The 22,244-nt window shown below is 38.1% G+C and overlaps 1 long non-coding RNA gene across 1 annotated transcript; it reads right to left on the bottom strand.

Annotated features, from left to right (window-relative positions):
- Positions 1 to 975: 975 nt before the first annotated feature.
- LOC132395692 (uncharacterized) lies at positions 976 to 22,237 on the bottom strand. The gene is made up of 3 exons (XR_009512715.1): positions 22,154 to 22,237; positions 9,217 to 9,578; positions 976 to 3,688 (listed from the first exon to the last, which is right to left on the bottom strand). It is a non-coding gene; the product is annotated as an uncharacterized LOC132395692 (long non-coding RNA).
- Positions 22,238 to 22,244: the final 7 nt, after the last annotated feature.

The raw sequence follows: 22,244 nt of genomic DNA, 5'->3' as shown, positions 1-22,244 counted from the left end.
GCTGGGCCCAGATTAAGGTGTCATGAAGAAAAGAGTCTCTTTCAAATGATGCTGAAGAAAATTGCCAGCATCAGCCCAGTGAGATGAAATTGAGCCCAAAGAACAGATCACCATAGTTCTGATAGGGTTCCCTTTAGAATTCATCTGTGTTCTAAATGTGGGGAATGGAACAGACCTGGTCAAAATCCCTGTCCACCATGGGAGAAGGGCATCCACAATGAAGGAAGGGAAAGGCATCCAAGGAGGAAAGCAATGATATGCATGCAATTGTGGCAGAGACAGAGAAACTAGGAAATTGAAATAGACTGTTAGGCAAAAGTGAACGGAGAGAAGTGTAGTCATGGGTGTTGCAGAAGTTTGTAATGGAAGATAGCAATGTCAAGAAGGGAAGAGGAGAGCAAATCTGGATCTTGGCTTTTATTTTTTTATTTTAGGACAAAAGCTGGAAATGCCAAAAACATGGATATTGTGAAAGGAGGGAGAAGAATGATACAAGAAAAATGGAGGCAGAACCAGGATCCACTTGAGATCTCATAGCAACGTCCATTGTTGTCTTGCTCAGATTGCTAAGTACTAGAACACAAAGGCCTGAAACAGAGAGAAGCCAGTCAGTACATGATGCTCTTAGAGAAAGGTACAATCATGCTTTTACTAGATTAAAGTACAGCAAAGTATAGTAAACAAGAGCTTTGAAATTTGAGGAGCAGGAATAGCCCTTCAGATCTTCTCTGCTTTTTTCCATGATTTCATTTTAGTGAATGAATATCAAGAAGACTACAGTCACCGGAAATCCACTTGGATCTAAAATATTAACTCTATTTCTCCTTCCACAGATGCTACCTGGCCTGCTGAATGTTTCTGGCATTTTCTATTTTCATTCAGCTTGTACTCTATCCCTTGATTCCATTAGTATTCTTAGATGTAAGGTTCAAATAATTAATAAATATAATACGGTAGCTGCTGATCCGTTCCCCTGCTCTGTGCTCTAGTGGCCTGGCATAAAATAATTAAATTCAGATGGAGTCTATTCATCTTATGTGCAGATCTGTCTGGGGTTCAGAATGGGCATTTGTTTAACACGTGCTTATGGGATCCATCAGGGATGAAATTAGCACAAGACAGCTGGTATTCTGAACAATTATTTTATCTAAGTTTTCAACAGGGAAGTCACAGGTAATATAGCTCTATTTACAAAACAAAATTAGCAACCACAAATTTCCAGGATAGTTTCGCTAGAAATGTGAAAAATGTGAGAAAGCAAATCACTGGTGATATATATTCTTATAAACAATAAGATGCAAGGTTTTGATTCAAAGGTGGCTATTTGGAAATTTCTATGCACTCAGAAATTGGAACAACATTAATTTTCAGGAACTTTATAATCATTCTATGTCACACATCTTTTACTTACCACCCTGTCTGATTTTTAATTTCATATTTTCACATTTGACATGTGAAAATTTGGCACTGGATTTTGTGGATTAAAAAAAGACAAACAGAATCTATGATAGCTTTTGATCAATGATTATGTCTCTAGCATATTATTCACCACCCCAACCTCAGCACTCCCCTTCTCCAACCTCTAAAACCTACATACCTAACATAGTTACCCATCAATGGTATCTCTTTACTCAAACACTGTATATTGCTAGAATCAGCAAGACAGTGAACAATAATATAAACCCATAACTTTACAACATCTTTTATGGAAATAAAGCAGGTTGGTTGATCTAAGATCAGTTCTAAAGGGAATACTACATATTGATTTAGTGGCACTTTAAGGCTATTAATGGTAAGTGCTCATTCACAATTACTGTAAACCTGCCGCACATTCTCTCCTCAAAACACACAAAGTTTAATAACAAATAACCTGTCAGTTGAATGAAATGATAAGGGATGTAGTCACTGTTTTCCTCATATCTCCTGCAGCTCCTTTCAGCTGTTCAGGTTTACTTGTTTCCTGTCTCAGCAGATGGTCTTTTGCTGTTATGCTACCCCCTGTAGAAATGGTTCCCTTCTGAATTCTCTTATTTTGGAATACATTTGCACACTGAGTCTGGGGAATTACTTTTCACTGAAAATTAATCAGCTTAAGCATGTTAACATGTAATTTTAAAATTAATTGATATGTTACCAAAGCAAATAAATCATAACTGTTTAGCTTTTAAAGTTTATGGGAGAAAACGTGGGAAAATGTATTTTAATACTGTTGATACAATTCAAACCATGAGAACTTGACACAATACCAAAGATATTAGATTCCTTTTGTATAAAGCCAGCAACCTGATCTCTGGTGCTGTCTGTGTGGAGTTTATGTATGCTGACTTTCAGCAGATGGGTTAATTCTGGGTTTGGTGATTTCCATCCACACCCCAAAAGTATGTGGATTGCCACATATTTAGTATACTCAGTATTTAGCTGAGTGATGGAATCTTAAGGAAGTAGATGGGAACATGGAGAGAATAAAATGGGATTGAAGTAAGATCGGAATAAGTAGGTGCTTCACGGACAGCACGGACTCAGCAGACCAAAGACTCATTTCTGTGTTATATAACAAAGTAATATTGACTCCTAGATTGCATCAACTTTGCTGAGACCTTATCACAACTTGTTAAATAGTGGCTGTGTGGAATAAGGGGTGGAAAATGATATTTCCCAATTTATAGATTTAGTTTCATTTTTGAGCTCTCAGAGATTTCACTGTGGAGTCGCATTGAGTCAAGGAGGACCCAAAGTCAAACTGAGGATAAACCTGTTCATTACGTTGCTATGATTCTACATAGGAAAATGTTTAATGATCAAAGTGCGTTAAATAAGCTTATATATTGTGTACTATATATGTATGTATGCATTTATGTGTATTACTGGACACACCCAATCATGTCAGCTTCTGGGGTTTAAACGCTCCGACTCTACGGAGTATAGTTAACTGGTAAGGGTTCAGGACCATCACGCTAATTGGTAATCATGTTTTGGTCATCAAGAATTGAGTATTTAAAGAGCACCTAAACAGGGCCTAGGTGCTCAACTGTAAATCTAACTGGAGATATCATCTGACAATTCGTTTTCGCTCAGTTCTCGTTCCAGCTTTACATCATGTTATGATGCTTCCCTTTGGATACTCTAGCATTTGGGTCCTAACCATCCTTGTCAAGGTCTCTCAAAAAAAAAACTATATATAAAACCACCTGGTTTCCTTGGCTGCATAAATTTAAGGAAAACACTCTGCGGTTCCGCAATGCCTGTGAGAATGAAATGGTTCTCCCACCTCAAACCCCGGTTTGTGTGGTTGCCTATAATCTGCTACCCTGTTACAACCCAGTGCCAAGAAATAACAGACAATACACTGCATATGATGAATGGAATTATATTTATGAATCTTAACTTAAGAGTTGGTAAAGAAAAGAAAAAGATTTTAAAAAAAGGCCCATTATAACTAAACAGTCAAATGTGCACAAGTTGGAGCTCAACTCTTCCAAAAGTCAAACACATTCACCGATCCTCAGTAGACCCCGCACCTTGCTCCATCGAATCACAGTCTCCCATGAATCCTACGACAGGTTCTCTTCAGCATCCTCTCTCTTCAAACAAAAGACCCAGCTCACACCGGTGTAAGGCATACAACACAAATACGCTCCCCTCACTGGACGGCTCACATTCCAAAGTACCTGTTATCCAAACACGGCTTCTACAGAAAGACCATTACGTTAGCAGTGAACCCGTTTGGCAAGTCATTACATATATACATACACACCACACACACACACACACACACACTGTATATAAAGATGAAATGCTAATATCCACAAAGAAAACAATATATAGAAGATGACAAATATGAAAAGATGGATGTTTTTGCGATAGAATTTTCAAGCTAGCCTGTTGTAGGAATTAGAACAGTGTCTGTATTCTGGCACAAAAGTGAAGCTGCTCCCTTTTGTAATAAAATTCATGAACATGTCTTTGTTCTTTCATTGAAGACATTTAATGAAACTCAGATACAGTCTAATTCTGTTCTTTCAGCTAAAGAATTCACAAGCAATTTCTATGACGTGTGTGCTCAGTGATTCCTAATGCTAACAAAGTCCATTGCTGAACATGCAGACTAATTCACATGCAACATCAAGAGTTCAAAGTTGTGTGATTTATTCAAGAGATTGTCACAGACTGCTTCTGGACCTTTCTTAACCTATAGGAGCATTTAGTCAAATGACACCATTATTAAAGAGTGACTCGCTTAAAGTAACAACCATTATTAGCAGTTAGTATTGCAAATGCCGCACCTTTCATTTAAATGCTACCTATAGAAGAAAACAAAACCACAATCAATAGGAAGACATACAGTAGTTCCTGAAAGAAAATAAAGATCTGAACCCTTCTGAAGAATTACAGTACTTTATGAAAACCGCCAGTATAACTTCTCAAGAATTTATCTGAGAATAAATACAATGCAATGTTTGAAGTTTCCAAGCGCATTGCAGGCTGGTCAGTGCCATTTATCAATTACTGCCACATTATGGCTCAAAAATTGAATATGACGCTGAAAAGGGTTGCACAACACAGATACAGCCATAGATGTAGCAATACAAGGTACTGTTTTGCATGCATTGTTATCAAGAGTAGGTTTATATGGAATTGAGATAGCATGCAAGGCTACAATGAATATAGATATTTGTAGAAAAATATTTTCAAAAGCTTCCATTGAAGTTAAAATATTCTATATTATGCTTGATATCTCAGCACATCTGATTGTATTGATGGTGATGTCCTCAAGACCTGTCTATTAGTTCTCTACTCCAATTTCCCAACCTGTTTCTTAAGACAATAAATTCAGTTCAAATTTAGGAAAAAATAAAAATGAAGTCCTTATTCTGATTGCCTTTGTCCATATACTACCATTCTCTTGAGTAGATCTGAATTAAGGGTGTTTTAAGATAGATCAAATCACATTTCATATGAAAAGAAATGTGAAATGTTGGCCTACTTTCACTCTCAGACTTTGACTGGCTTCTTACGAATTTCTCAAACTTGTGATTTCTATTTAAAGGTGACAAGCCACCTTAGCTTTGCTGATGGTGGGTCAATGGGCAAGTTCATAGGATCAAGCCACCAATCTATCCTCGTTAGTGCCCACCCAACCTTTAAGTTTCTGCCTTTTGCAGGCTCAGCTACATTTCCAACCCATGGGCCTAATGCTAAACACAGGTTTGTTTGACAAAGATGAAGCTACTGCATGTGTTGAGCTTGTAGCATATGGATGTAAGAATTAAGAACAAGACTTAAAGACCCTTTTAGTCTACTCTGCCATTCAAAAAGTTCATGGCTGACCTAGATCTAAATTCCTACCTGTTTTCTATAATTCTTAACTTCCCAATTAATCAAAGATCTTTAATTTCATCCTAGAATAATATGATCTATATAGCCCTCTGAAAGAGAGGATCCCAAAGATTCACAACCATTTGAGAGAAGATATTAGTCCTTATCCCTATCATCAATAAATGATCTTTTATTCTGCAACAAAAGCCCCAAGTTCCAGATTCTTCCACAAAATGAACTATCTTTTATGCCACTACTTTGACAATATTTAATGTTTCAACAGGATCACCTCTTATTCTTCTCATCTCCTCACTTAAATGCTCTACCTAAATGCTAATCTTCTGCAATTCCTGTACAGGATACCTAGATCACTTTGCATTGTACGTTCCATAGTCTATCTCAGATCAAGCAATATTCTGCTTTGCAGCACTTTCTACCAAAGTGAATATTCTCCCTTTTCTCCACATCACACTGCAAATACTAAATTCTAGCACTCATTTAATCTATCAAAATTGACTTGCAGACTCTTTGTGTGACCTAGTTGGATTGCTTTCCCATTTATCTTGTAGTGTCAGAAAATCAAGCTTCTTGGAAAAGCTTCTGTATAAAAAGCAATGGTTGAAATTTAAGGCACTTGACAGAAGTGACCACATACAGTGATAAAACTCTAGGCAACATTCACAAAGACTTCTGATATTTGCTGTGCATTTTTCAGTCTCTGTGAAACTGTTGTATTCCTCAGGGAGAAAATAGGGTTGATAGTAAAACAGGGACATTAAACTAAGTATTGTGAACTGGAGATATTACCATATTTGGTGTATGGAAATTAACGATAGGTAGCAGTAAACATGTGTACTGCTACAGGAGGTGATGTCAATCAAGACTTCACCAATAATCAGAAGTCATTAATGAAATTCATAGGAAAATGAATAATTGCTCTTCAGGGCTGATCGGACATGATAAAGGAATCGATTTTGAAGGAAATACATATAAAGGGTTCCAGACCTGAAATGCTGACTACTTTGCTTTCCTATTAAGTGTTGCCCATTAAGCTTTCCCAGCAGTTCCTTTATTATGGAAGTTAATAAATGCATTTGATTTTTGAATATAATTCAGGGACATTTGAACCCTTTGGACAACTAACAGCTAATAAGATTTGAGGGCATGGCTTAATAGGTTGTTAAAAGCTTCTCTGGGACAGGATTTACTATTTTCAGCAGGAACATCCTGCACCAACCGTGAACTGGTGTCAGCGATCAGCTTGCCATAGCAGATAAAAATTAGTAGCAGAGCAGCAAGCATGGGTGCTCAGGCCTACAGGCCACATGTTGTGCCTCACTGGAGAGGCTGAATGTTAGGAAACTTGAAAGTTATCCTAGATCAAGGATTGGACTCCCACAAACAGTGAACTAAGAGCAAGCAAACTAAGAGGTCACAAAAGCATACGGAGCAATGAGTCATAATAACAAGCCTAAACTTTAACTATTGTAATACTGATAATGTGAGACCAAAGTCAAACCTGGCTTCAATACTATTTAAGTTTGATTACGAATTAATAATGGCCTCAAATGATGGAAGAGGGCAGAGGAATGACCACTCAACTTTTAGACTGAATTAGTTGGACCTCTAAGAACACTTCGGTACTCAGCAAACAAAGCAGACTTCTCAGGCGCACAATGGACTTGGTTGATGGTTCATGCACAGGGATCGTCCTTGTGAAGACTGATGCGAGAAGGCAGAGCATCAGTCAGGGAAAATATCCAGAAATTGAGAACAAGGGCTAGGGTAAAGGAACAACGGTAGTTATTGGCTGCTGAGAGTAACCTGGGGTCAAGATGAGGTTTAAGCTTACAAGGGTGATAGAGTTGCTTCCAGGATTACTTGAACATAGCATGGGCCTAGAAAGTCTTTTTGGGGGTCAATATTGATAGAAAATGTATCTGCATTGAATTCCTGATGATGGACTGTGTTGTCCACAGCTATGTCAGGCTGTTTCTTTTCATTTGCCAATAAGCTAGGCATTACAAGTTTTGTGAGCATCTTTTTCTGCCTGCTTCACCACCTGTGGGTCAGTCATGCACCACAGAAGTGACATCCAGGCTTGTGTTGCACACAAAGACAGAAATATTGGAAGATTTCAGCTAGTCAAGCAGTATCTGCGGGAAGAAAAATCATACAGCCTTTCATCTTTCATCAGAATAGTGTTGCACGCTCTTGGAAGTTACTCCACATACCTGGGTTTCTTTGTGTATTAGCTCAACAGATCAGGGTGGAAAACGGATTCATAGTAAACCCATATTTTTCTTTCAGCTAAATCATATCATACAGTGAACATGAAGATTGTGCTACTTGATAGAATTTCTAGGCCAATGCGTCTTCAGGCTCAGTGCAAGTAACAGCAGTTATAAATTTGGATGACTGCTGTATAAGTTTTACAATTTTACAAGAAAGGAACAAAAAAGGCATAGTTGAGAAAATCAAGGAATAAGCTAGACACCGGGAGAAAGGAAGGTAAACTGACTGATAAGATTATAGAGAGTGTTATCTAGAAATCCTGTCATATAATGAATGCTATTTTTAAGTACTATACAATAGATCTGAGATGCAAAATCAATTGAAAAATGTCATTATCACTTCAGTACAGTGTGACGGATGTGACCTGTTAAACCACAGGTTGAAGGGGCAGAACTTACCTGAATTTCTCTGGAGCTGTCCACCATTAAAGGTCATGATGCAACCTGCTCTATTGATTGGAAGCTATTGACATTGTAAAGGAGCAGTTGCTTTCTCTGTGAAGGACCATACCTTTCTGATTATTCCTTTGGGTATCTGCCTCTGATGCCACAATAAACAGTGATCTGTTGGTGTCTCTTTCTGTGTCCACTCCACTATTGCCATCACTGAATAATTTGTATCAGTTGTTCTTTAGCTCTGTTAGGTAATTGAATTTCTAAATCCATATTTATTGTGTGATTTCTGATATAGCCTGAGTTACCATCTCTAACCTTACTATGTGCAGCTCCTAAAATGTTATGAAGACAAAGATGATTCGACAACCTATGAAGATGCTAGTTTTACAGGACCACTTTAATGTTTGTTTCTGTCCACATTCAGATAACTCAGCTCATAATTTTAAAGAGATTGCAAGAATATAGAATAAATATATTCAATTAAAGATGAAAACCACCAGCAGTTTTTCAGTGCCACAGAGAAATAAAGATTAGAAATCAATTAAAACTGAAACTCCTTTGAGGACTATAAGAATAATAATGAAAAATGAAGAGGAAAAACTGACTGTGCAAAGAAAGGAAGTTGAGAGAAAGAGAATGGAGTGGAAATTATCAATCATTATATGAATATCTGGATAAACAAAATTATGAGTGAGTCGGAATGATGCGGAGGAACATAACAATCTATTGAAGATAAGGTCTGGTAGAACAGTGGTTAGGATACCGGAATTCAGGACCAGTGATGAAGTGACTTGAGTTCAAATCTCCCCATTGCAGATGGGGAATTTCAACTCAAGTAATTAAATGAGTCTGGATTTTTTTAAAATAAGCTAGTCTCAATAAGTCTAAGCATGAAATCACCAGATTTATCAATGCTTCTCCTCATTTCCCCAAATATCTGCCCTCAGCCCATCTACTCACCACCATAATAGGGATGGAGTTTCCCCTGCACATATCATATGATCCCCCACTACTAGCATGATTCACTGTAACTAATGCCATTTTCAATAGGATCCTACCACAACACACATTATTCCACATCCCCCGCCCCCAACTCTCCACTTTCTACAGGGATCACTCTTTACCTTTTCGACCTATCACTCACAGCTTCTCACTTCATCCCTCCTCCCCTACCCACCTTCCCCCTCACCTACCCGTTTGTACTCCTTACCATCATCCACATTTTTATTTGGGCTTCTTCCTCCTTCCCTTCCAGTCCTGAGGCAGGGTTTTCACTGTAAACATCAATTGTTTATTCTTCTCCATGGATGCTGAGTTCCTTTAGAGTTTTGTGTGTATTGTTCTAGATACCCAGTATCTGCAGAATCTCATGTGTTTTTGATATTGTACTGTAATTCAATACATTTTCAGATTTTAATGAATTGGGAATGACAGTAATTGTTGCTTCATTGGCCACAGGTTGTCTGTTTCTCATAAGCCTTCACTCTCCTGTTCTCTGTTCTCCAAAAATTTTCTGTCTCAATGGGAATTGTATATATGAAAATCAAGAAAAAAATTGCAGATGCTGAAAATCTGAAATAAAACCAAAAACTGCTAGAAACATTCAGTAAGTCAGGCAGCATCTGTGAAAAGAAAAACAGTTAATGTTTCAATTCAAAACTTTAACAGAATATAGAAAGAACCAAGGGAATAACACTGATGTGGTGAGATAAAGTAAACTGGGTAGAATTAGAATCAGACTTTGCTTCTGTTTGTGTAATGTGTTGCTAATAGCACGGATGTGGAATACGCCTAGCAGCACAGACTCTGCTAATATAAAAGGAAAATTGATCCCAATGATCACAAGAAGAACTGATTGCTTCTGATACAGAAAGAAAGGAAGAGTAAATACTGAATGCAGTGGTTTCTGAATAATTGGACCATTGATCAATCAGGGCAGCCACTAATTTGGAACAACACTTAAAAAACAAAAACTAATCAAGAAATGAGCCAGGAATCCCTTTATTTAGGAAACCATGCAGCTTAATTGGGACAGAAGATGGTGCTGAACAGTTTCTAACTAGTGTCAGCTGAGAGCACCTAGATAGCCAATAGACACCACACCGTGTTTTGAGCTATCAGTCTTGTGTTCATTAATCCATTTGGACTGCTGAATGATGAATCAAAAAACAGTGAATTTTGATCATTTTGTTTTTTATTTGACTTCAAAAGTTTTCAGATTCTTGCCAAGGTGCCATGAAAAGATGTGACACTAGCCCAAAAAGAGTACCCTACTGGACCAAATGAAAGGTCATCTACCTGACAGCATTCATCACCAGATGGCAGAGATAACTGGAGTGCCAAAATCTACAATTGCATGCTTGATAGGCCTGCAAGATAAACTCAGGACTAGAGCTCGAGTCTTGGGTTTGCCGAATGCTGTCGACCAGCTGGGAAGGTGCTGAAGCATTACAGCACTGGCCTCTCCTATCCGTGCTGCCCTCTTGTGTTCAAACAGTAGAATGACAGGCTGGATTGTGTGCGTCTGCACACTGCCGGGAGACTATAGCAAAAATTGCCAGACGTTGTCATTCAAGGTCTTGGACTATATACCTTCTGAGTGACCATGCTTCTTTGCTCCCTATTTTGAATTGTGTTAATCGCTATTTTGAATGTTAATTGCTATTTTAAATATTTGCTTACTAATTTGTAAGTTTTGCACCTTGGCCCTAGAGAGACACTGTCTCATTCAGCTATATCTATATGTGGTTTGAATGATAATTAAACTCGATTTGATTTGAATTCCTCCATCAATAAATTTCAGGAACTAATACACAATTGTGTAGTACTGTTTGTCTTTCAATAGATATTGACTTGTATGTTGAGTGCTCCCAATATATTTAAGTTTGTTGATGACAAATGTCATATTCAATATTGCTGATGACACCACGGGCCAAATCAAAGGGGGTGATGAATCAGCATACAGGAGGGAGCTTGAAAACCTGGCTAAGTGGTGCCATAACAACAACCTCTTACCCAGCCATACCAGCAAGATCGAGGGGTTGATAGTTGAGTTCAGGAGGAGGAAGCTAGAGGTCCAAGAGTCCATCCTCATCAGAGGATCAGAGACGGAGAGGGTCAGCAACTTTAAATTCCTTAGTGCTATCATCTGGGAAGATCTGTTTTGGGACCTCCATGTAAGTACAATTATGAAGAAAGCACAGCAACTTCCTTAGGAGCTTGCAAAGATTCAGCATAGTATCTAAAACTTTGACAAGCCTCTATAGACATGTAGTGGAGATTATATTGACTGGCTGCATCACAGACTGGTATAGAAACAGTAAACCCCTTGAACGGAAAATCCTACAAAAAGCAGTGGATGTGGCCTAGTCCATCATGGGTAAAGCCTTTGAACACATCTACACTAAGCATTGTTGCAGAAAAGCAGCATCCATCATCACACAGGATGTGCCCTCTTCTCTCTGCTGCCATCAGGAAGAAGATTCAGGAGCCTAGGGATTCACAATGACAGGTTTAAGAACAATTATTAACTCTCTACCATCAACTTGTTGAACCAAAGGGGAGAACTTCATTTAACTTCACTTGTCCTATCACTGAAATGTTCCCATAACCTGTAGCCTCACTTTCAAGGACTCTTCATCTCATGTTCTCGATATACATTGCTTATATTTCTTTTCATTTTGTTGTTGCGCAGTTTGTGTCTTTTGCACACTGATTGAACACCCAAGTTGGTGCCGTTTTGCATTGATTCTATTGTGGTAATTATTCTATTAAGGATTAATTGAGTATGCCAGCAATAAAATGAATCTCAGGGTTGTATATGGTGATATATATGCACTTTGATAATAAATTTACTTTGAACTTTGAACATATATTAAATTCGTATGAATCTACTTCCATAACTCTTACTTTTCTCAGAGTATTTTTAATCTTCTTCTTGAGTGTATATGTGTATATATACACATATATATATGTGTGTGTGTGTGTGTGTATGTGCCTTTTTGTTGCACAATCCCTTTCAGAATGTCATCAACACATCAAGCAACCATATTACAGCTTTAATCATTGAAATAATTCCTACAGTTTAGAATTTGGCCTTGTCTATTGACTCAAGCATGCCATCAAAAGGGTAGTTAAGCACTGACTATAGGCAGAGTTCATGTAACTGTACATGATGATGCTACATTGCTTTCACTATAGCAACTAAGCACAGAGTAAATGAGAATTGCATAACTTTACTGAATAACTGAATAACTTTACTTCACTTTATCTGTTTTAGATGTGCTTCCTCACCATAACATGATAACCTCTGCTTTTCCCACCTGCTTAACATCTTCACTTCCAAATGTTCTGTTGCTTTAATGCATCCATCTTCCTTTCACATTGACAACAAAATGTTGTTTGCCTGTAAATTGTTTAGATCACCTCAAATTTCTTGGAATTGTTGCGCTTTGCTTAGTGGTACATGACAAAGCAAAATCATAAGGTAGGCCTTAAAGAGCATTATACGGTGTACTGGCTATTTTTCCTCAACAAAGGTAAGGAGAGCTTCTGTTCTAGACATTGGTGCAAAAATCAGCTTGAATATTATTTAAGGATTACCAAAGAGTAGAATGTCAAAAAGCTTGATCTGATTATGCTCTGCCTAGTTAGATTATGCCTGATCTTGAAGTACCTCTGAAGGCAGCTGTCTGTTAACCAGATCTCCCACCATCAAAGCAGAATGTGTCATGGGTAGTGATGAATAGCCTACAGGGATAGAAAATGGTGAGAGAGAAAACACGAGCAACTAATGAATGCTTTAAAATGAAAGTAATAAATGTAATGAAATCTTAATGGCCTCAGCAGTAAAGTGGTTAATGGGACATAATAATATATCATGGGAAATGTCAAGGGTAATATGGCAAACACAAAGATTAGGTTTCAGCAAAATTATGCAACTGTCAAAACACAAAAATGGGAAATCAATTCATGCCTCTATCCACAGGGCAGCACCTGACTGGGTAGGGGGCACAAAGGCTCTAAGATGATTCATGTTATCATACAGTAATCAACAAACATATTATTTTATTTTAGAAGCAAGAAGTTTCAGCCAGACAATATTAGTACAGCATTCCTAAATTTAAAAACCCTTAACAACAATATACTAAATGCAGCAAAACCCAGACAATCAAAGTTTGTAACTCTGGACATATTTTAAGAACAACAATGGGCCAGTGAATCATTTTCAAATACATTTAGTGACCGTTTTATTAGGTACAGCTGTACAACTGCTCATTAATGCAAATATCTAATCTGCCAACTACATGACAGCAACTCAGTTCATAAAAACAATGCAGACATGGTCAAGTTGTTGTTCAGACTAAACATCTGGTTTAACTGCTGGTTTAGTTGTTGTATAGAATATTCATCAGAAAAAGGAAGAAATGTGATCTAAGTGACTTTAACCATGGAACTACAATTTATAACTCAGTGATTACTAGGTATATTTGTCTATTAATGAAAATATCAGATCGTCCAATCATGAGGCAGCAACTCAGTACATTAAAGCATGCAGATGTGGTCAAGTGGTTCAGTTGTTGTTCAAACTAAGCATCAGAATGTGGAATAGATGACTTTGACCATTGGTGCCACATGGGGTGGTTTGAGTATTTCAGAAACTGCCGATCTCCTGGATTTTCATGCAGAACAGACTCCAGAGTTTACAGAGAATGGTGTGAAAAGCAAAACACATCCAAAGAGAGGCAGTTTGGTGAGAAAAAATGCCTTGCTAATTTGAGAGGTCAGGGAGAATGGCCAGACTAGTTTAAGGTGACAGGAAGGTGTCAGTAACTCAAACAACTATGCATCATAACAGTGGTGAGCAGAAGAGCTTCTCGGAATGCACAACATGTCAAACCTTGAAGTGGATGGACTATAGCAACAGAAGACCACGAACATACAGTATGTTCAGTGGCCACTTTATTTGGTAAAGGAGGTAAAGTGGCCACAGGGTGTACAATTCACCAAGAACCTCAACAGCAAATTCACAGACATGGTAGCACCAGTTTAGTTGTGGCTAATTATTAAAGTGTCACAATAATTTTCACAGCAGTTTCAAATGAAAGCTGCTCTCATTTACCGAATTGAGATGTTCTTCTTCAAGATCATGGTTATGCTTCAGAATATCAGAAAATGTGCAAGAACGTTAAAAATCTAGAACAGAATTTGCTATTTTTACAGAGGAAAATAGCGTAGGTGTCTTTTAAAATGAAAGGAGGCAATTGAATGATAGAGAAAGGAATATCTTATACTGATGATATGAGATGGATAGGAAGTAGGAGGAGGAGGTTTCTGTGGAACATAAGTGCCAGGCTTCTACTGTAGGGCCAAATGTTTTTTTTAACTGTTCTGAATAATCTGTGCAGAAGGCATTAATTAGTTCAACTGCTCCAAGTAATTAGTTGCAATTTTCCACATTATATTTGAATATATTAGATTTACATTTCGTTAGATCTGCAACTGATTTTTTGCAACCAAGAGAGAAATATTTAGGAATCAGCAAAAATTATAAACCTTGGAAAAAAACATTAACAAAACAATTGCTTCCAAAGTGCACTATAAGTTTATTTTTTCATCATTGACTATCTTTCTTCTTAGAATTGTAATCAGTATCTCCCTTGTCCATTCTCCAAGATACCTAAAATAATCACATTTGATCTATCAACGAAGACACTTTATTAATGAACCAAATTACAGAGTTATTCAGTATTCCTATGGTTGCTTTATTTTAAACAGCAACCTCCTGGAACTAAACTGGAAAGCAATTAGTTATATGACTTATCCTGAAAGGACAGATTGCTTTGAACCAATAATATTGCCATATACTGGTATGACATATGATACGCATGTTATGAACTTTATTTAATTATGAAACACATAGCAAAATAGACAAAGCATCCAAATTACTGCCAATATCTTTTCTGTTTTATTTTGCCACAAATTCATTGAGCTCATTGGGTGAATAAATTGTCCTTGTTGATCAGGTCTGTACTAGCTGTGATTTTCCCAAAGTCTGCTGTGAGCTGCAGGTTTCCCACTCTACAGTGTTAGTTCTGAATCATCCAGTATCTCCACATCTGCTTTAGTCAAACAAGCCTTTATGTGGTCTTTTTGAAGTGGCACCTGTTTCTCTAATATGGAATGATCTCACATTATCTGGGGTGTGATGAATACTGAGCAACCTTTACTTTCTGTATCCATAAGTTCTCCACAAAGGACGTCCATCAGCCCGTGGGCTGGATAAAATGGAAGTCGGGGAAGTTCAGGTAAGGGTTTGCCGATGATAACTCAATTTGCTCCAGCAGTTTTGCTGCCACCTTCTTTGCACTTTCAGTCCTTCCATTGTCTGAGGAATGTGAGATGATGTTTTCAACAATCTAACTACTGGCCTTTTTGAGAACCTGAAATATTGTCTGCTGTGAACTCTGGCCTATTACCTGTGTTCAGCAGATAAGACTTGTCTGGTGAATTCTCCTTTAACCTTACCGATGACTGCCTCAGAATGGGTATTTTCTAACAAATCTGTCTGCACAAAATTTGAAAGTAATAAATTGTCACTATATACATTTCACAATCCAAAAGGAAAAATGTAAGACATAACTTTTGCCTAGGATCTGTCTGAAAGTTGAAGAAAGTGAAGCATTTCCTTTAATTGGTTCCTTTCTCGAGATCTAAAGATCCAATGTTTTTGGACTTGTTCTGTAATTTTCCTGTTCACTCATGTCCTGTTGGTACTTTTCCCCTGCAGATACAAGCATCTGTCTCAGAGGTGTATGTGCTTTATCATGTTGTTCTTACATGGTTTGAGAAACAATTCACTTTTTTCTTTGAACGTCTTCAGATCAGGTTAATTTAAGTACACAGTTTATCTCTCACATCAAAGAATGGTCTGAGAATGTTACACTATATGTTCTGGTCCTGAGAGATGCAGCTCATTTTTGGCGAGCATCACTTTTTCTACATAAGCTGATTTTTGTATCATTTCCTGCACAGTTGTTTTTGATTCAATTCGAAGTACACTGTGAAAAGACACCCATCTCCATCCACTCTTTATTTGCCCTTGAAACAGCAATATCTGTGAGTTTTCAATTTTTGGTAATAGTAGTAAACATTTAGTAGATATATTTTGAAAGAAGTACTATGCTTAAGTTTATCATTGCACCACAAGTTTGCTCTTGTTTACACGGGGTAGCTTTGGAATACTGTGTATGTGTGTACTTTGTGAGAATAATCAACAGTTTGAAAAATTGCAGAATATTGGTAGCTCAGGTTGGCTATTTAGAAGTTTGAGAGATCACTGAGTTTGGAAAAAGTTTTGTAGACATTTTGGCTCCAATCGAGTAGCTATCATCAGCGTGTGGTTGGCCATGTTGTCTCCTCTGAATGCTAGCTTATATACTCCTCCGGGATCGGAATGGATTGTGATTAGACATCCTGGTCTGGTTGGCTGTTTCCAAATACAGTGCCGTGATTATCAGCCATATCATGCACCTACCATTCTGTCTTGCAAGGGACTATGATGGTCAGTAGCTGACGGAGCAGGGAAGAATATTCCGTCATAGGCTAGACAGAATGGTGGATGCATGATGCAGTTGATGATCACGGCACAGTGTTCTGAACCAGCCAACCAGATCACAATGTCTACTCAATATCCATTTGGACCACAGTGGAGTATATAAGCTGGCATTTTGAGCAGACGACACCCTCAACTGTGCACTGATGATGGTTTCTCAATTAGAGCTGTAATGTCTGCAAACATTTTACCAAGTTTAGCAAACAAACAACTTCCAAACAGTCAACAGTATTAGTATATTCAGGAATGAGACAATTCTGTATGGAATTTAATACGTATTTTACTTAACTTTCTGCAGTTTCACAAGTAAAAGAATCTCATTAAAAACTCTGAAAAAACTTCTGTCAAGGGTGATCCTTGAGAAGCTGTTTAACTCGCTGCATAGTTGTGTAGAGACATACAGCAAGTGCAGTAGACTACACCTTCTTTGTCAGTACAAGAATGATGGATAAGTGGCCTTGCCATGGGCTTCATCAACTAATAGCCATCTACATGTATCCTGTCCTAATGCAAAGTTTTGACCCAAAGCATGGACAATTCATCCCCCCTCTCGATGCTGCTTGACCCACTGAGTAATTAATTTTGTAGATTAATTGCTGCTCCAGGTTTCAGCATCTCCATTCTCTTGCGTCAACATGTATTCTGTGCTGTCTTACTTGGAGCAGTGCCACAGGTAAAAACTATTGGCCTAGAAAGTCAAGTGCATCAAAGTGCCATGACTTTGCTGAAGTTGAGTTGCTACCTTGGGGAAAACTAGGTTAATTTCTGACAGTAGTGGCAAGAAATGGGTGTTAACATGAAAGAGCTGGCTCACACAATGCAGACTGGGTCACGGTGCTACCAACAGGTGACTCTTCGGATCGTTGCTGGGGGAAATTAATAGCTACCAATTCAATCATTTTAAATAGTAAGCAGATCCTGCATTTTTATTTCAAATTTCCACAATGTTTTGTTTTTGTAATTTAATACATTTTGCATTGAAAAATATTTTTCAACTGTTTACCCCTCTGTTGGTTCATTTATGCCTCCTTTGTTTTGTAAAAGTTCTTCACACTACATATTACCTCACTTCAACCTTCTATCCCGTCATGAACTTTGCATCTGCTGCTGTAAGGAACATCGTTCTTCCGCTGCAACATAATCTGACTCCATAGGTTTTCAAATGACTCAGTAATCTGTTCTGAGGAGTTAGTTAGAAATCTACATATATTACGCCTTCTACATTACTCTCATCTATTCTCCTCTTACATGCTTTTTTAGATGGAATACTTTCTGTTCAACACCATATTTTGGGGTTCTAAATATTTTTCAGCTCTCCTTCCTTTTTTTCCTCTTACCACCAAAATTCAGCTGCCTATATATTGTTCCCAGGCACGTTCCATTATCCTTCATAAAGGGCACAGGATAGCATGGTAGTGTAGAGGTTAGCATAATGCAATGCCAGCACCAGCGACCCAGGTTCAGTTCCCATCGCTGTCTGTAAGTAGTTCTTGCCATGACTGTGTAGGTTTCCTCTGGGTGCTCCAGTTTCCTCCCACATCCCAAAGACATACAGGTTAGCAGGTCAGTTGGTCACATGGATGTTACTGTCAGAGTAGGCTCGTTGAAGCAGAAAGCGTCTGTTAACATGTTGTATCTCTAAATAAATATTGTACTGTGTTAGTTCTTTGGCAGATCTCTGCCACTACAACTTGTCTAATTGATTACTGAGTGTGCCTAATGGTTCTTGCATGGTTTCATCTCTAGTTTTCTTTAACTTGCATGGATATAATGCATCATAGCTGTACCTTTGGAATATCACTGGTACATTCAATATTTCTCCCTTATTTTCAGAGTTATTATACAATTTCTAATATCAATCCACTCTGTCTCTCGGGTAAATAATGAAGCAACAGGAATTAGAAGTACTGAAATGTCCTTGACAAGTAAAATAAATATAAATGTCAAGAAAAATCTCCAAGCATTTTATACATATATGAGAGGGGAAGCAGAGAAATGAGTAGAAAGGTCCACTTAAGAATAAAGTGGGAATTTATATGTGGAAATAAAAGAAATAGGCAAGATCCTTAATGAGCACTTCATATCAGTGTTCTCCAGGGAGATGGTGAGATCGTGTGTTGATATTTTAGGGCATGTTGATCTTAAGAAAGAGGATATGTTAGGTGTCTTGAAAAACATCCTGGGATGATTGATCTGTAGGGTTTATGGAAAGATTACAATATCTCTGTTATTTGGTAATTTACCAATTTTAACATCTTCTTTATTTTGAGAGCTGTAGATGGATGGTCACAGTTCTATAAAGCTGGTATAAGAAAACTTTTTATCGATCAATAAACTACAGAATCTGGGCCTCTGTACCTCCCTCTGCAATTGGATCCTTGACTTCCTAACCAGAAGACCACAGTCTGTCCAGACTGGTGCTAAATATCTCTCCTTTGCTGACAATCTTCAGTGGCAAATCTCAGGGCTATGTGCTTAGCCCACTGCTCTACTCCCTACATACCCATGAATGCATGGCTAGGTATAGTTCAAATGCCATCTATAAATTTGCTAATGATACAACTATCATTGGTGGAATCTCAGATGGAAATGAGAAGGCATAAAGGAGTGAGATATATTAGCTGGTTGAGTGGTGTTGCAGCAACAACCTTGCACTCGATGTCTGTAAGATGAAAGAACTGATTGTGGACTTCAGGAAGGGAAACTAAGGGAACACAGAATCAGAAGTGGAGAGAATGAGCAATTTCAAGTTCCTGGGTTTCAAGATATCACAGGATCTAACCTCATCCCAATATATTGATGCAGCTATCAAGAAATCAAGATAATGGCTATATTTCATTAGGAGTTTGAAGGGATTTGGTTTGTCACCTAATACACTTGAAATCTACAATAGGTGTACCATGGAGAGCCTTCTGACAGGCTGCATCACTGTCTGGGGGTTGGGGGGGGGGGGAACGTGAGGTTACTGCACAGCACTGAAAGAAGCTACAGAAAGTTGTAAAATTAGTCAACTCCACCTTGGGTACTAGCTTTCTTACTATCCAAGACATCTTCAAGGAGCAGTGCCTCAGAAAGGCATCATCCATGATTAACGACCTCCATCACCCAGGACATGCTCTCTTCTCATTATTACCGTCGAGAAGTAGGCACTGAAGACTGAAGGCCCACACTCAGCAATTCAGGAACAGCTTCTTCCCCTCTGCCATACGATTCCTAATGGCCGTTAAACCCATGAATACTACCTCACTTTTATATAAACATTATTTCTGTTTTACACTATTTTTATCTATCTTATATATACTTACTGTGATTCATTTACTTATTTACTTTTTTCATTCTATATGATCAAATATTGCATTGAACTGTTGCCACTAAGTTAACAAATTTCACGATGCATATTAAACCTGATTCTGATTATCAAAGTACATATGCATCACAATATACATCCCTGAGATTCATTTTCTTGCAGACATACTCAATAAATCCAACAAGCGTTATAGGATTATTGAAAGACTGCACCCATCAGGGCAGACAACCAGTGTGCAAAGACAACAAACTGTGCAAATAGAATAAGAAATAATAATCATTAAAAAACAAACAATAAATATCAATGACATGAGATGATGAAAAAGAGTCCTTCAAAATGAATCCATAGGTTATGGGAACAGTTCAGAGTTGGGGCAAGTGAAGTTGAGTGAAGTTACCCCCTCTGGTTCAAGAGCCTGACGGTTGAGAGGTAATAACTGTTCCTGAACTGGGTGCTGTGAGTCCTGAGGCTCCTATACCTTCTTCCAGATGGCAGCAACAAAAAGAGAGCATGTCCTGGGTGGTGGGGTTCCCTGACGGCGGATGCTGCTTTTCTGCAACAATGTGTAGATGTGCTCAACGGTGGAGAGAGTTTTTCTACTTTTTGTAGGATTTTCCATTCAAGGGCATTGACATGTCCATACCAGGCTGTCATGCAGCCACCACATATCTATAGCCAGATTTACAGTCTCCCTCCTGTACGCTGGGACGTTCCTAACTTTGATTCGGCGAACAAGAATAGAGGTGTCAGCAAATTTAAATATGACATTGGAGTTGTGCTTAGCCTCACAGTCATAGGGGTAAAGTGAATATCTTTCATACTTGAAAGATTAAAAGAATTTGCTTCGCAATCACATTGCAAACACGTACTTATACTCCAAGACCCACCAAGGAAAAGTCTGATTGAGTAAGTTTACTCTGTTCATTGTTCTTCCCATTAAAAACTATCTATTTCATGCTCAACAATTGTTCTTTGCTTTAGCTTCACCTGCTCTAATGTACCCGGTAGGTCAGCTGGATGTATGCCAGTGCCAGATGCCTTATGATGGCATTTACTTTAAACTTCCGAGTGCATTACTGGTAGGTTCAAATTTATACATCAGCGTGTTAGCATATTTGTATTATTTAGTATTTTTGAATCAGCTTTGCATTCCAAATTGGCACATATGAAGCACCACATGATGTGTTTAAATGAGCTAAGCTGTGATGTTAGGCAGCAAAATAGCAATTTGATTAAAAAGATGTGAAGCGCCAATGTTTTGAACTGTTGTTTTTTACTGCCAATAGTGCATGCTTGGGGTTTCTGTTCAATGCACACACATGCTCATTTGTTTGCAGCTCCAGGTTTTAATCATCAGTTTCCATCCAGACCCGGTTGCCACTCATTGGGTAGCAACCAAAGACGAGCATTCAAAGAACCACCTCAAAGGAAATGGTGCTGCTCCCAATATTTTTAGGGGGAGCTGGCAGGCTACAGCTCTACATTAATGACTTGTAGAATTAAAGAGTATGCCTTTTAAGATGGTGCAAGCTTCCTTGTGAGAGTGTGATATGTATTGTGAGGAATAATAGCATGACCCAGTTCCATACTGACCACATTCTCACAAAGGAAGCTGCAAACCTCCCACCTCTCTGTGAACCAATGACTCCACTGGAGCTTCCTGTACTCATATTAAATTCCTCTTCACGCTTTCTAAATTATCAGAAACATTCACAAAAAACTGAAAATATTTTTTAAAGTAGCATTTTGAAGCAGCTTTTTAAAAATAATATAATATACATAAAAACTAATTAATTAAACATGATTAATTTACTATATAAAGAAAGCATTGAAGTATATCTAAATGTATCATTACTAAAGGGCGACAATCCCACTCAAATATAGGGGGTGCATTGGCTGCAGCTGACGTAATGCTAACAAGCTAATTATGAAATGTTCTGGTCGCTCAGTTTAATTGCTTGCAGAATTGCCTAACTGCACTGGTACATTGAGGGGTGCAGGGATGGAAGGAGAACGCACGTATGTGTGCGTCTAACCTTTTGCTTCTGATGCAGAGTGCGGGCATTGAAGTCTGGAACAGGCTGCAACTGGATTCATGCCACCAGCGAATTCCAGCGCATCACACATCACATTCTCCGTGCTTTTCTCTCACACTGCACATTAACTAATGCTTTAAAGTAAGAAAGAAAGTATTGAACTGAAGGCTGATCATTTACTCATCTGTACCTGGATCTTCGTGAACACTAAGTGTCTTCTGACATCTTGGTGGAATTATAACTTGTATCATTCAGCTTTCTTTCTCCACCGCACTGGTAAA

The sequence above is a fragment of the Hypanus sabinus genome, chromosome 6 (genome assembly GCF_030144855.1).
Source record: "Hypanus sabinus isolate sHypSab1 chromosome 6, sHypSab1.hap1, whole genome shotgun sequence".
In the NCBI taxonomy this organism is placed as follows: Eukaryota; Metazoa; Chordata; class Chondrichthyes; order Myliobatiformes; family Dasyatidae; genus Hypanus; species Hypanus sabinus.
The sequence above is the reverse complement of the archived record's forward strand: the minus strand, read 5'-3'. Positions and strand labels throughout refer to the sequence as shown.